At 38.6% G+C, this 16,998-nt stretch overlaps 1 long non-coding RNA gene across 1 annotated transcript; it reads left to right on the top strand.

Moving 5' to 3' along the window:
* The first annotated feature begins 1,950 nt into the window (after nt 1–1,950).
* LOC116597353 lies at nt 1,951–15,022 on the top strand. The gene is made up of 3 exons (XR_004288570.1): nt 1,951–2,139; nt 6,688–6,895; nt 14,510–15,022. It is a non-coding gene; the product is annotated as an uncharacterized LOC116597353 (long non-coding RNA).
* Nucleotides 15,023–16,998: the final 1,976 nt, after the last annotated feature.

Here is a 16,998-nt window from a genome sequence, read left to right as displayed (position 1 = left end):
AAATCTCCATCAAAATCCTAGAGGGTGGGGTTTGGATAGCTTCTGGGTTGGTGAGCACAGGGAGTTTTGGGAGCGGTGCACGGGGAGGGCACGGAAGCTCTGCGCCATTTTTTATGCCTTGCCCTGTGCATTTTTTTCTTATACTTGGTTATTTCTGAGTTAAATTCATAATAAAATGGTAATTTGGTAAGTAAAACATTTCTCTAAGTTTTGTGAGCTGCTCTAGCAAATGAATGGAATCCAAGGAATGGGGGTCATGGTAGCATCTGATCTATAGCTGGTTGTTCAGAAGCACAGGGGACAAGCTGAGCTGGTGAGTGGCATCTGACTCAGGGAGTGGGTAGTCTTGTGGGACTGAGCCCTCAATGAGTAGAATCTGAAGCAATTTCTGGGTAGTTCAATGGTGGGATACCCAGCTGGTTGGAACCTACTCCTGGTCCACTCCTTGGAATTGGGTCTCAGAGCCTTTAGCAGTTCTCTCTCATCTGCCACCCTCCAGGAGCCACAGTATTGCTTTGGATTTATTTTCTTGGCCAGAGAGCATTAGCTTCAGACTTCTACTTTGCGTTCCCCTCTTTGATAGCTGTTACCCATCAGATCAAAGTGCAGACTGCCAAGCATGTTGATCTCACTTATATATTTTGGGAGAGGAGAAATGACATAGGGAGAGTCTGGAGATGCAGTGTGACACCCCCCCTCCCCCAGTATGCCAGATGTGGTCAGAATTCTATTTATGACATGGCTTCTATACACCCCTCCTCTAATGGGGGAAAAAGCCTGGAATGCTGTAGGTGTCTGGGTCTTAATTTCATTTCAGGTCCCGTGTCCAGTCATTCTTGAGGTGTCTAGCAGTCCATTCTCTCCAGCATGCAGTTACACATAAATGACTGTGGACCCCTTTGCAGGGGTCCTCCTGGGAGGATCACCCCTGTGTGGACCTGGCATGATGTTGCAGGATCCTTTCTTATGGGAGCCTGGTCATCAGCCAGGGTTCCAGGTCAGATAATTGGTTCTGGTCTGGAACCTGGAAGAGGGATTGAGAGTGTTTATGGGTGTGGCTGCCCTCAGCCTGCAGGTCATCCACCCTGGATTTCTTCTGCTGGTGCAAACTGAGCATCCTTGTCACCTGTCCATTTCATTCCCCCAGGGCCACTTTATTCTCTTAACCATTCGCATCACCACTGTGGGTGGGACCCCTTTGGCTGTCACTCCAATTTTGCCAGCCATCCTGAGACCTTCCAGACTTCTGGCAGTGAAGACCCACTGCCAGATCTCCATTATCATTGCACTGCTGTCAGGGAACCAAGCTCTGTAACAGCCTCTCCTACCACCAGCCTGTGGAGGATGGCCACCACTGAGCTTCTTAGTAATGCTTGTGCCCTTTTACTGACACATTCCTATGGCTTTGGTGTGTCTTGTGTCCTCTGGGCCTTCCCATGGAACTGGCCAGACGCAGTATGTCCATTCCTGCATGCCCACTTCCCTGAGCCTTTTAATCCCTTCCTCTACCATCTGCCACCACAATTCTGCTCCCTGGGCATTGGCCATTGCTTTCTCATGCCTCTGGGAGCAATGCTAGGAATGACTTAGCACCCTCTCCTGGGATCATTGCCAGGGTTGTTAAATCCTATCTCCTGGGACAGACAGATAAAATTCACTTCAGTCAACAATTTTATGTCCTGCCTCCCTTAATCAAGCATTCTCTGGATTCAACCGCAGGTGTGCTTCCCCTGCTATTGTAGTCTTAGCCTTACTGCTCCTATGGGGTTTATTCTTTTCCAGCCTTATCAGATCAGCACATCCCCCAGCTGGGATATGCTATGACTTAACCCTCATTATGAACCCATCGGCCAGGATTCTGAGAGGGCATCTGCCAGTTCTGTTTCTAAGACAGTCACTACAGAACTTCCCTGAGTTCTAGACTCCTTAGGGGCCTGGTTCTCCCTTTCCACAGGACTTTGCCTTGTCTCTTGGGACACTTGTTACATTATAGTTTCGCCCACTAGGCTGGAAGCACCATGAGATGGGCAGGAACAATCTTCATTTGATCCACTAATGTATTCCTTCTGCCAAGTTCATGTCTTGACATGGATATTTAATGTGTGGCTTGAATAGGCCTCCTCTGATAAAGGCCAACAGGTACCGAGTGTTCACCAAGGACGAGGTTCTGTTTAAGCTTTTCTGCATGCATTAACTTATTCCATCTTCATCTTAATCCTCTGGGATTGCAGACAAGGCTGTTAGCTTACCCTCTACCTGTATGCTCACAGCAGCCTATATATTCCATTGTCATTGTAATCATTACATTAAGTCCCTTGAATTAGCTTCTACCTTAGGCTTTGAGCAATATGTGAGTACAGAATCATAGACATTCAGTAAACTTTTTTTGTGTGGGTATTTGTGTTGGAATGAGTGAGTAAATTAAATCTCAGAAACTAACTAGAGGGGTTTCAACATTTTGTAATTTCAGTCTTTGTTACAGGCACATTGCATTATGTATTGTTCTTTATTCATGTATGCTGTTAAAGAAAGGTCAGATCTTTTAATTTGAAGTTCATTAAGCCATTATTGCGCTCACCTTTCCAATCATCTGTAGCTAGTAAACAAGCCATATGTTTTATGGACCAGGATATGTAAAACTTTATTCTACACGAGGAACACGCTCCCTTTATGTGTGCCCTCCTTCTCTTGCAAATGCAAATCTATTTTTTATGTCTGTCAAATACCAGCACACATTCCAGTGATTAACAGCCCAGTGTTAATGTGATGAAAGAAATTAATTTTAGATGTGTTTGGAGTTTAAAGTAATTTGTGTAAAAATAAGATCCTGCTGTGATTCAACTATTTCCTACCAATCTGAAATATGCTGCTCTGGAAAATGTGTTATTGGCACATTTATCATAGATCACAGCTCATTACTTCAAGGGCTGACAAGTGTCTCGTTGCTCATTTATTAGGGAACTGAGCCTTAATCATATCTGTGGTTTTAAGAGTTTCTGTCCTATTAGATTTGTGACTTTTTTTTTAAAGGAAGAATTTTAAAAGGAAAAAATCTCCCAAACCCAGAACTGAAAGGATGATAATTTTATAGAGTATTAAAAAAGAGTTATAAGGACTCACCTACATAAAAAGGATGGGTCCTATTTTATTTTTATATTCTGATGAGCAAACTCTATTTTTTTTTTATTCCTTCGGTAGTTTTAAGCATAGTTATATTCTGAATTTGTAAAACTTCCTGCCTTCTAGAAATTTCACAGACCTTGCTTTTTCTTCTCTCTCTCTTTTTCTTGTTGGATTTCTGTAAGGATCAAAGAGATAAAATAATAAGTTAGAAACACAACACCAAGAACGAATTTATATGACCAGAAACAGTGCTTTTCAAAATGTTGCACTTCTTAAAACACTTTTTGAATAACTTCAACAAATATTTGAGCCCCTGCCTACCACGTATCTGTCACTATTCTGAGTACTTTAGCTTTATCAGTGAGAAAACGGCTATGATAATGTGCCTACGGGGAGCTTACCTTCTATTAAGAGTAGACATCAAGCAATAAGCATGATAAATAATAAAATTGTAAACTACGTTAGAAAGTGCTAAATGCTGTGGGGAAAATATAATAAGATAAGAATGAATAGGAGCACAGGGGAAGATTTGCAATTTTAAATGGTATCACTCTTAATGACATGCTGACATTTGAGCAAAGATTTAGCAGAGGGAGATTAAGCCTTGGAGATATCTGGGGAACATTGCAGGTATAAAGAACAATGAGATCCAAAGCCCTAGTTTGTGTCCGTGTCTGGAATGTTCAAGGACTTGCTAGGAGGCTAGTGCAGGGAGAGCAGGGTCATCAAGAAGGAAAGACAAAGACATGAGCTCAGAGAGGGACCCAAGGAGGGTCTTGTGGATCATGATAAGGACTTTGGCTTCTATCGTGAGGAAAATGGGGAAACAAATTTGTCTAAGAAGAGGAATGACAGGATCAGTCATGAGGTTGACACTGCTGGGTTAAGAATAGACTGTGACTATAGGGGTTGATGTAAGGAGATGAGTTAGGAGATTTGCAACAATTTGGATGCAAGATGAGGATGGCTCAAATGGTCATGGACATCATTAGAGTTGACTAGACTTTGGATATAATTTAAATGTAAAGACAGATTTTCTAACAGATTTGGTATGGGATGTGATTAAAAGGAAGAAATCAAGGAAAGACCCAAGCATTCTGGCCTGAGCTAGTAGCAGGATAAGGTTAATTAACTGAGATGGGTGAGACTGGGGGTTCAGGAAGACAGTGATAGTGATGGAGGTCCAAAGCTCAGTTTTGAATCCATTCAATTAGCCACACTTGTTAGATATTCAAATGAAGATGTTGAGTAGTGATCCAGATAGGAGATACTATCTTTGTAAACTCTTATCGTATAGATAATAACTTAAACCAGGAAACTGGTTGAGATCACCTATAGAGGGACTGCAGGTTAAAATGAGAGGAAGTTTAAGGACCTTTTCCATTTTGTATTTATTTTTTATGGTCGACATGATCATTAATCAGCACAATGCAACAGCGAGTACAACTGGCATAAACAGGTTTAGAAACAAATACAGTGACTCCAGGGATATGGGTGACTCACTTGAGTGGAAGGCTGGTGAAACTGAGTGGAAGGCTGGTGGGTAGCAGGCAGGATGTTGCATGGAGAGGGTGACAGAAGCTGGTTAATGTGTCAATTGGTTAGGAGGAGATTATTTAAGAGGGTTTTTATTTTACTGTTGTATATGCCAAGAAAGAGAGTAGGAGAAGCAATCAGCCCCTTCACTGGACTGCTTCTTCCAATCTGTACTCCACAATAGACTGAGGCAGAATCAGGGCGTGGGCTGGATATCATCTCTTTGACCTCCTGTTCTCTGTCCTTTTTTTTTTTTTTTTCTGTCCTTTTCTAACTTCCAGAATGAATGGGCTACTCTCCCTTGCATCCTGGTTTCCAGGTGGGTTCTTCTAAGGGAAAGTACCTTAAAGTACCTTAAAGTTCCCTGAAGAAAGGAGGAGGGAAACCTGGAGTCTAAATTACCCTGACTGAGGAGGAAAGCCTGGAGAATTTATACTCCATCTTTGTTGCAACTGATAGTGTCTATGTTTTTCCATGACCCCAACTTCTGATGAGTGGTGGCTTCAACTCTCATCTGGGCTCCTGTGGCATCATTTTTTCCCCTTGCCCCTTCAGACCTAGGGCTCGTATTCACTTCCTGCGGCTGATAGTCCTTAAGGGGCTCAACATCCACTGTACACACCCTGCAAAGTTCCCTTCATTAAGCTTTCCTTAGCTAAACTCTGAGAATGCCATCTATTTTTTTTTTTTTTTTGACGGGGATCCTGGCTGATACGGGGGAGGGGCTCAATAGAGTTGCATTTAACTACATAGTATAATAAGTAATAAATAAAAACTCCTAATTCTTCCTCTTCTTCCTTTTTCTTAATATTTCCCCACTGGCTCATCTCACAGAAGATCAAGGAGAAGTCACTGAGGAATTGCACATTAACCTAAGAAAAAATAGTTCACAAATATATGATTCTTATTATTATACAGGAATATATAAAGACTGTCTATAAATAATATTTATTATTTGAGTGGAACAATAAATGTCACTGAGTTATTCATCTCAGGAAAACATATTTGTTAAAAATGAGGCTCCAAAATGCCATCCCTGCTTACAAATTTATGAGGAAGAAATTCTAGAATGTTGTTCTGCTGCATTACTCCACAAAATGGTCCTGTGTACAGAGTCTGCCATAATCGACAAACACCATTCTCTTATTCATTCAATAAACTTTTATTGACTATTTTTTATATGCCAGCCACAAAGATAAATACAACATAATTACTGCCTCAAGAATTTTACAGTCTTTTTTTTTTTTGAGATTTTATTTATTTATTTGACAGAGACAGATCACAAGTAGGCAGAGAGGCAGGCAGAGGGCGAGGGGAAGCAGGCTCCCTGCTGATCAGAGAGCCCAATAAGGACCCTGATATCATGACCTAAGCTGAAGGCAGAGGCTTAATCCACTGAGCTACCCAGGAGCCCAAGGATTTTACAGTCTTGAAAGCTATATTGACAGATAGTTCCTATACAGTGTGATAACTGCTTTGATTGAGAAGAATACAGACACAAGGAAGCACTAAACAGGGGAATTAGGAAAGGCTTTCTAGCCGTGGTGACACTTGAGATGAATCCTGCAGGATGAGTAGGAGTTAGGTGAGTAAAGAGGGTGGTTGGAGGACAAGAGCTTTGGAGGGACACCTGAGAGTCTGGAGATATGGGTTTTGGCATCTATAATGTATAAATAGATGTGAGTAAAGCCAAGGATGTGGGTGGGGTCTCCCATGGAGGGGATTAAGAGTAGAACAAAGAAGAAGAACCAATATTTGTAGATTGGGAATATAAAGAGAAGCCAACAAAGGAGGAAGATAACAGAGAGGCTAGAGGACAACCAGAACAGAAAGGAAGGGTTTAACCATGTCAGGCATGACTATGAGACCAAGGATCCTGACCTAGGGTTAGTTTGGATGGTGTATTTGAAAAGTGGGATATAGCACTTGTAAGTCAATAGTTTGGGGGGATTAACCATGAAAGGAGTGAGAGAGACAAGGTGTAGCTAGAAGAGACACCAGGTAATTCTTGAATTTTCTTTTTCCAAGTTTGGGAAGATGTCAATATCTCCAAATACTGTAAGAAAAAGAACATAGAGAAGAGAAAATAAAAAATACAGGATAAAGGTGAAGCTACTATGAATTAAAATCTGTTAACCCTGAAGGAGGAGAAAGGGAATATTAAGAATGGACAGAGGAACTATCTGCAGACTTCCTATTAGGACAGAAAGATAAGACCCAGTTTACTGGAGAAATTGTAAGTTGAGTTTTACTATGCTGACTTTCTTGTTCTTATTTAACTTTCAGATACAGACTTTATTTCTGAGGTCCAGCATATCATAATACCTATCCTGGTAAGTACTGTAGAATTCAGAGGCAGAGCAAAAGAAATTCCAAAGCATCTCGCTCCCTTCTCCAGCATCTCACGCAAGAGCCTTTATTTCTATTTGAATAGTCCCAGGAATGGGAAGTATAATACCTTGGTAAATCTTTTTATTTTTGGACAACTCCAAAAGTTAGAAAAGTCTTTCTTAGATTATGCTAAAATATGTCCTCCTGCTTTTTTCTCCAATTGTCTTCATTTTGTCTTAGGGCCCATCCTCTGCTGAGGTGACTTTGGAGTCCTGATTTTTTCCCTTCTCCAGGATTCATCTGCTGTCTCACTCCCTCTGCTATTCACGTGACATTGAACAGACCCTTCTTGATGTACAGTGTTTAGAATTGAATACAACACTCTCAATGTGATCTGAGAAGCCCAAAACAGAGCCAACTATGCCCTCTCAGCCTGTAACCTCTGTCACTGCCCATTTTCAACACTGTATTCATTGAATCCCAACTTGACCTTTCCTGTCTCAAATGTTTGGCTTGGAAAGTTTAGAAGTTTGTACAAACCAAAGAGTTCAATACCTCAGATTTTCTTATGCCAATTCCCTTCCTCATTTTCAATTGTTTTTATATCAAGTGCTGCTCTTATTTCTGTGCAGAGTTTTTGAGATTGGATTCTTAGACACAAAAGATCAGTGGGCCAGTTAGAGCTGATTCTGTGGAGGCCTTAAAATTGAGGGCAGGGAAAAAGGAAAACACTTCCTTTTCTATACTCTTAAGCACAACGAGCTCAGAAATATTTTTGTTACCGCCTTAAAAAGTCTCTGCTTTGGGGGTGCCTGGGTGGCTCACTTGGTTAAGCATCTGACTCTTCATTTCAGTTCAGGTCATGATCTCAGGATCATGAAATCGAGCCCTACCTTGGACTCCACACTCAGCATGGAGACTGCTTGAGATTCTCTCTCTCCCTCTGACCCTCCCCCTCCTCCCTAAAAAAAAAAAAAAAAAAAAAAAGTCTGCTTTTGGATAAAACGTTCAGCCCTATGCATCACTTGAAGAATTCTTGCAAAGTGAATAGTTCCATTAAAGGAATATGCCATGCATCATAGTATTAGCCACACTCATTTATTTCCCGAAGAAGTTATAGTTATGTAAAAAAAAACTTAAAAATGAAAAATTGAAAAACCACAAAGGAAATATGAAATTTAACTTGTAAAAGAATGCAGATGGTGAGCCACTGGATGGTTATTTGCTTTGCCTATTTCTTCTGGGAGAAATACATTAAATGGGGCAGGGAACCCGCTCAAGGAGTAGACATTATTGAATTTGCCCTGGATTGACTCTCCCTGTATTTGGTTAAGATTATGTATTTATCTGTTTCAACTCTCCCTCTTAGTTCATCATTGTTCGGGTCCTTCAGGAAATGAGATCTTCCTAAGGAAGGATCTAATGACTATACTCACTAAAGGAAAAGTAATAGATTTTTTTGCTGACTGTTTTTTTTCCCCTCACCATTAGTGCTTCCTTATGATCATAATGAAAACCTTGAAATATTAACTCAATTAAATGTTTTACAGTGAGAAGGAATTACCATTTTATAGAAGTTGAATTTCTGGCCCAACAAGGGTTTTAGTGGGTTGGCAAAAGTAGAAGAGGTGGTAAAAGAATCAATGAACACAAATCTCCAAGCATGGACATTGGAGGGATTTTTAACAGTCATATTTTGTTCTGATTAACTCTCCTCTTCCCAGAAGCAAAGAGGATGTCCTTTGCTGGGGCAGTGCAGCTAGGACAATCTGTCATCTTTAATAATACCACTTATAATAAGAAAGCCATTTTCAGGCCCTTTTGTTTTAATTAGATGCCGGGTAACTATCATCATAGCTCATTCTATTCTTTCTTCAAGAGCTCATATATTACAGCCTTTGTGGAAATAGAAGTCTTATTTCATGGACAACTGTCTAAAGTCATTCTGGCTAAAGCATGTAAATTTTACGTATTATTCCTTAAAGGAGGGTTTTAAAATTATTATTATTATTATTATTATTATTATTAATTTTGTGGTATGAGTGAGGTTGCCCACAAGAGCAGATCAGGGCTGAGAATAGACCCTTGTTAGCCCAGCCAGTCATAAGCATAGGCTTATTTTGGTAGATATCAGAAGTCTCCAGTAGTCTGAGGTAGGTAAAGGCTATAGGTTTCCTCCTCTACAGCCTTGCAACCATGTGGTATGTTATAACTTCATATTGAAGTTTTCTACTCCTGCAAGCAATTGTCAGCAAGCAGCCAGAAACCAACCGTTTGGCTGGCTCTTCCTCCTCTTGTGGTTAGTGAGGTCCCATTCTCTGTCCTTCAGTCTCCGTCTTTCATTGTATCACACCATCTGGTAGCAAGTTCTCCACATGAGAGATTCTTTGGAGGCAGATTTGAAACTATTCCAGCAGGAGGATTCAGCTAATCCTCCTGTTGGAATAAGGTGACAGAATCCTCCCTGAAGCTGTGGGATTCAGGACCAAACTGGAGGCCAAGGATACCAGTTGGAAAGGTGTCAGGCTGCTGGGCTGGCTGGGTTCCTATATCTAATCCACTGTGATTAAATATCGCTCATTTCACCCATGAAATATTATTTCTACTATTCTTTATGCAGTTAAGCTACCTCTATAGTGCTGATCTAGATAGAGAGAATTCAAGTGTTTGTGGTTTGGATGCTAGGTCAACATTATGGATTATTTATGATTTGGGTCCCTTAAATACTAGCCAATTTTCTATCTATCTTTCTATCTACCTGTCATCTATCCTCATTGATATAACCTCTATCATCATCATCATGTCTATTCATCTATCTATAACTTACGCTGTGTATAGAGTAAATTATGGATAGTATAACATTAAGACTCATGAGATATTAAGTCACCATGAAACTTCTACTTCCCTTTTATTTTCATTGTTTTTCTTCCCTCCCTCCCTTCTTTCTTCTCTCTCCCCCTTCCTTCCTCTCTCCCCCCTTCCTTTTTTCCTTCCTTCCATCTTTCCCTCTTTTTTTTTTTTTTTTTTTCCTCCAAATCTCTCTCTTTCAGCAAGTGTTCATTGGATAACTTCTTGGAGAGTCAGAAGACCTGAGCTGGAAAACACCCATTACTAGTTTATTAGTATTAGGATGGCCAATGGCTCTAATTTGCCTAGAGTTGAGGGGTGCTCCAGAACCTGAAACTTTCTATATTAAAATGGGAATAGTCCCAGGCAAACCAGGATGGAACCCTCCTTGTAACCCTGAATTATTTAACTTCTAAAGCTCAGGTCTCCTACCTTTAAAGTAGGATGTGATAATACCTACCTGCTAATGTGGTGGTGAAAAACTAGTAACAGTTGATAAATGGTGTGTAAAACACTATATGACGATGTAGAGGACACTTCATTTCCTTGACATCAACTTTTTCCCCCAAGGAAAAGTCCTGCTGGTTGGATGACTAATTTGATGAGCACTTAAGGTAGAGATAAAATGACCCGGAGGCAGTTGTGAGGGGGAAATAGATGGCACATAAACTGTTCCTGAAGGGTGACTGGGTGGTGTGACAGCCAGGCTTTGTCTTGCTGAGTGGACTTCATGCTCAGGGTTTGGATGAGAGGATAGTTTCTAGAGGCTCTATCCATGAAGATAGTTGTGTAATGAGAACCAAAATGTCTAGCATGGAGTTGAATGAAGCCTTGTAGGATGTGTGGTATATTTTCTCATCTTCTTATGAAATATACATCATGTTCTCATGTGTTTGCAGTTACATCTTACTGTCTTATTTTTTGCTTGGGGTGGAGAACGGAGTCTAGCATTAAAAAAGCCACAAGACATGAAGAGAGGCTCTGAAGGATAATGATAGGGCCTACCTCAAAGGCCTGTTGTGAGGATTAAATGGCCTTTTGTATATGTGACACGATGTCTAGAGAAAACTCACAAAACAGTGTCTGGAACAATTTAAGTACAATGTAAATGTTAGGGTTTTTTTTGTTTACTATTAATAATAATAATAATAATAGTGATTATTAGAATAATCTGCTCTCAATGAGCACTAATTTCCTTTTCCCTCCTCTTGGACTTTGCTCCCAGGCTCTGCACATCCCTGTTTCAAATTAGCTGTCAGTGTTGGATTAAAATCTAGATGCTATTTTTATAGGAACTCCAAAAATCCTGGGTAATGTAACCCTTGTCTATGCTGGAGATGCTGCCTCTCATTGGCTCTGCAGGGTCCTGACAAAGTCTTTCTCCTATGGGGACCAAGCTGATTATTCTCAGAGGCTCCATTTTTTTTTACTTTTTCAGAGTTCCTAAAGCTTGGTTTCAGACATGGCTGAATATCATATATTTTTATAACTGCTTAGGTTCTTTTTTCTAAATTGGAGGAGAGAAAGTAAAAATAAATTTGCTGAAGACATTCCAGCTGACATGTAGAGCAGGAAAACAAGTATTTTTTGGTAGTTATTGGTGTCCTGGATAGAAACTAAGTCTTTTGACCTCCAAGATCTCATAGGTCAAGCATCCACACTCAGAGCCTCATGAATAATTGAAGTAATTACAGAGATAGTTGCTAGAAATCCCACTTGATTTATTCAGCTTCTTGGTGTCTCACTTCTGGGTTATTCATTCAGAACTGCGTCTAGATAAAAATGACAGCTTCTATTACCCAAATCCCAGATCTGTGTATTAATGCCTATAAATTTGAGTAATTTAAGGGGTGGCTCTTTCAGTCAAGCCCAGAATATATTGTGATCACGTAAGAATCTCAGATGTTTCTATATCCTACCCCAAACTACGCTTGCGTAATGGCCAAGCTATCACTAGACAGTTCCAGAATGCTACTGTTGCAAGCTTAAACGGTGGTGAGCAAATCATACCCAATCAACAATGCAAGGTCAAACTAGATTTTTCATGGGACTTTATGTTAGCATTGGTAGAAAGGACCTCCAGAGGCAGGAGGAACAAACATTATTTGGAAAAAATAAACTTTCCTTAGAAAAGAAATCTATCTAATTAAATGTTGACAACTACTCAATACTCTTCTTTTTTTTTTTTTTTTTGAGCTTTGTAGCACAATAGTGATTAAAGAATTCTTGCCTAAAGTTGGATGAGATTACCCATCCTTTTCCAGTTTTCAGTGTTTAATGTAGATGAAGTATTTTGGAGGCATAAAAATGCTCTTTAAATATTAAACGTAATTCAACAGTCAGAATAGTTTCCTCTTCTGTGTTGAAAATCAACCTGACCGTTCATGCATACCTAAAGTCAGAATTTATGACATCCCAGAAAAATATGGAAACAAAGAAGGATCTGTTAAGTGTTTCCTCATGCTTGTCTACAACAGTAGTAGAAATAAGTATTTTTATATTTTTAGTTATATAAAGTTGTATGAAGAATAGGGCTCATCTTTTTCACATATAGAAAAATATCTATACTCAAAATATTTGTAATTTTCAACCACTTACTAATAAAGTCAACCTCGCAGTTTTCTCTTACACAACTGTTCTAATGTTTTTATCTCTTTCTTCTTTAATTAATACTTTATTTTTTGGGAGACGATTTAGGTTTACAGAAAATCTGAAGGAAAAGTACAGAGAGATCCTAGAGACCTATGCACCCACACATGCGTAGGTTATCAAATATATCAAATAACAAATGCTTGTTATCAGCATTTCCCACCACAATGGCACATTTATTATAACTGATAAACCTACACTGACATGTCATTATCACCCAAAGTCCAGAGTTTACATTTGAGTTCACTCTTAGTGCTGTAAACGCTGTGGGTTTGGCCAAATATGTAATGATGTGTATCCACCATTAAAATATTATACAGAATATTTTCACTGCCCTAAAAATCTTCTGGGCTCAGCCTATTCATGCCTTCTTATACCCTAGCAAGCAGTTTTTCCTTTTCCAGAATGTCACATAGTTTAAGTCCTACAGTATGTAACCTTTTCAGATTGGCTTCTCAGACTTAGTAATATGCACCTAAGATTTCTCCATGACTTTTTATGCCTTGATAGCTCATTTGTTTTGAGCACTGAATAATATTCCATTGCCTGGACATACTACAGTTTATCTATTCACCTACAAAAAGGCATCTGGGTAGCTTCCAAATTTTGACAATTATGAATAAAGCTGTTATAAACATCTGTGTGCAAGTTTTAGTGTAAACATGAGTTTCCAAATCTTTTGGGTACATATCAAGGAGCATAATTGTTGGATTGTATGGTAAGAGTATATTTAGCTTAAAAGAAACTGCTAAACTGTCTTCCAAAGTGACTGTACCATTTTGCATTCCCACCAGCAATGAATGGAAGTTCCTGTTGATCCACATCCTCATCAATGTTTGGTGCTGTCAGTGTTTTGGATTTTGGCCATTTTAGTAAGTGTGGAGTAATATCTTATCATTATTTTCATTTGCATTTCCCTGATGATAGACGGTGTGGAGCATCTTTCCATGCGTATGTTCGTCGTCTGTGTATCTTCAGTGAAGTGTCTGTTAAAGTCTTTGCCCATTTTCAAATTGAGTTTTCTGTTTTCTTATTGTTGAATTTTAAGAGTTCTTTGGGTAATTTGGATAACAGTCCTTTATCAGACATGTCTTTTAAAAGTATTTCCTTTCAGTCTGTGGCTTGTCTTCTCATTCCCTTGACATTATTATTATTTTTTTTAATAGAGCAGTTCCTAAATTTAATGAAGTCCAGCTTATCAGTTACTTCTTTTTCTCCCAGCCAACCTTTGGTGTTGTATCTAGAAAGTTATTGTCACACCCAGTATTATCAGTATTATCTTCTGGCAATTATATGGTTTTGCATTTTACATTTGAGTTTGTCATCCATTTTGTGTTAAATTTTTTTAAAAAATATTTTATTTATTTATTTGACAGACAGAGTTCACAAGCAGGCAGAGAGGCAGGCAGGGATAGAGGAGGAAGGAGGCTCCCCACTGAGCAGAGAGCCCAATGTGGGGCTCGATCCCAGGATCCTGGGATCATGACCTGAGCCAAAATCAGAGGCATCCCCATTTTGAGTTAATTTTTGTGAAGGGTCAGTGTCTAGACTCATTTCATTCCATGTTGTTCTAGCCGCAGTTGTTGAAGAGATTGTCTTTGCCCCATTATATTGCTTTCACTTTTTAGTCAAAGATCACTTGACTGTATGTATGTGTGTCTATTTCTGGCCTCCCTGTTCTGTTCCATTGATCTATTTGTCCCCCACCCTTTTTTTTTTTTTTTGCCCATAGTATCTATTTTTTATTTTATTAAAAACAGCATTTTGGTTTCACACACCTCCCCCTAAAAAGACAAACAGTTTGTGAGTGAATAAATTTTACTTGCTATGGAAAATTAAAGGTCTGTAAAAAAAAACAAATTGGAGAAGACAAAAGTGTATTTTTGGGTCTTATCCTTTATTTCTGAAAGGAACATGGTTTTATCAAGGGCTCCACAATCTGTATTGATGCAAATGAAATACCAGAGATTAATTTACCTGAGAATTCAATCTGAAAATTATATAAATATTTCTCTTTTCTTAGGAAGCTGCTTAGCTTTACATGTTTGGGAATACTAAAATCTACAAACATCAAGAGAATGGGAAGATGGCCATAGACTGGGAGAATATATTTGTAAAAGACACTTTTGATAGAGGACTACTATCCAAAATACACAAAGAACTCTTAGAACTCAACGATAAGAAAATAAATAACCTGATTGGAACAATGACAAAAGATAGACATTTCTCACCAAGAAAGATATTGGAATGACAAACAAATGTGTGAAAAGATGTTCAACATCACATGTCCTCAAGGAATTGCAAATTAAAACGAGATAGTACTCTGTAGCTATCAGAATGGCCAAATCCAAAACACTGACAATTCCAAATGCTGACGTGGATGCAGAACAACAGGAACCCTCATTCATTGCTGGTAAGATGCAAAATGGTACAGTCACTTTGAAAGACAGTTTGACCATTTCTTACAAAACCAGACATATTCTTACCATGTAATCTAGCAATTGTCCTCTTTGATATTTACCCAAAGGCATAAGAAATCGATGTCCACACAAAAACTGCATGTGTGTGTTTATAATAGCTTTATTTGTCATTGTCAAAATTTGGAAGCAACCAAGATGTCTTTCAGTAGGTGAACGAATAAATAAACTGTGATACCCTTAGACAATGGAAAAATTGCTCAGTGCTAAAAGAAATGAGCTATCAAGTCATGAAGAAATATGGAAGAAACTTAAATGCATATTACTAAGTGAAGGAATCCAATCTGAAAAGGTTCCATACTATAAGATTACAACTAAATAATGTTTTGGAAAAGGCAAAGCTAAAGAGAGATTAAGAAAATCTATGGAAACAGTAAAATGATTATTGGTACTAGGCATTAGAGAGAAAGATGAATAGGTAGAGTACAGAGAATCAATGAAACCACTCTGTATGATAGTATAATGGTGGATACCCATCATTACACATTTATCCAAACCCTAGAATGTACAACATCAGGAAGGAACACTAATGATGTAAACTATGGACTTTGGGTGAAATTGGTGTGTCAGTGTAGGTTCATAGGGTATAACAGGTGTACTACTGTGGGATGGGATGTTGGTAGTAGGGGAGACTGTGCATGTCTGGGGAAAGGGGAGATGTAGGAATTCTGTACTTTCCCTCAGTTTTGCTGTGAACCCAAAACTGCTGTAAAAATAAAAATTTACTAATTAGAGAAACAAAACAAAACTCCTAAGCATAATTTATTCAAAATCTTCTTGAGAAAGAAAAGAATTTATATAGCAAGAGTGTAAATATGTCCTAAATTCTATTCATAAGTAAAAACCAACATTGCTTTTAGTGAGCTGTATTTTGGCTGGCATTATACTATAAATGTAGAATATTTAATTAATGTTAATTACAACAATATATTAAAAGATTTATAAGCAGCAAAATATGTCTTTTTAAAAAAATTTATTTATTTATTTATTTATTGAGCAAGCATGAGAGAGAAGCTGGAGGGGCAGGGTGCAGCAAAAGGAGAGGGAGAAGCAGGCTCTTTGCTGAGCAGGGAGCCTGATGTGGATCATGATGAGGATCATGACCTCACTGAAGGCAGGCATTTAGCCAACTGAACCACCCAGGCACCCCGCAACAAAATATGCTTTAAATCTGTATTTTTCCCTCTCCAATTCTATTCCTTTTCTCTTCTCCTCCCCAACTTCCACTGTTTCTTATCCACATCCTTTATTCATAATTAAGCTATACTTGCAATGTTTTAAAAATGAAACCATTCATGTTTGCATTTTCTATTAACAAATGAACCCATCCAAAAATCTCAGGAGAAAAATCTTCTTGTTGAAGACTTCTAAGCTAGAAGTACATGTAAATATGCATACTTCTCAAAAGGCTCATGTTTTGTGGTTTTTGTGTTCCTAAAATAAAATGACATATTGGGAATTGGATGCAAATAGCTCATCTAATGAGCAATTCTGTTCTCTCTTGAGTACCAAGAGAATAATCAGGGAAGTGACCAATTATCTTGGATTAATATTATGTACTCTAAAAAAATGAGTAGTTTCTGAGTGCATATGTGCACATGTTGTTTGGGAGAGGGGAATATATGTGACCTGACCCTACTTTGTCTTACACTAATGGATATGGATCTGTTTTAGACTTTTCAACAGTGTTTTATAAACTGCAAGTTTTGGCTTATTAATGAGTCATAAAATTAGCTGAGTAGATTGCAACCAGTGCTTTTTTTTTTTTAATAGAATAGAAACTATCAGAATATATGGCCCTTAGGAAGGGTAAGTAATAAAACATGAAACTTTATTTTCAGAATTAGTTACTGTATTAAGGTATACATTATATGTATATTTTATTGTGACTTGTAAGCAACATAGATTGAAAACCACTATTTTAGATCACTCATGTCTCCCTTTAGCCATTAAGAATAAAAAGCAATAAAGGAGCACCCAGGTGGCGCATTCAGTTAAGTGTCCAACTCTTCATTTTGTCTCGGGTCATGATCTC

Source organism: Mustela erminea, chromosome 8, assembly GCF_009829155.1.
Source record: "Mustela erminea isolate mMusErm1 chromosome 8, mMusErm1.Pri, whole genome shotgun sequence".
NCBI lineage: Eukaryota > Metazoa > Chordata > Mammalia > Carnivora > Mustelidae > Mustela > Mustela erminea.
Note: the sequence above shows the minus strand (reverse complement) of the source record. Positions and strands in the feature narration are given on the sequence as shown.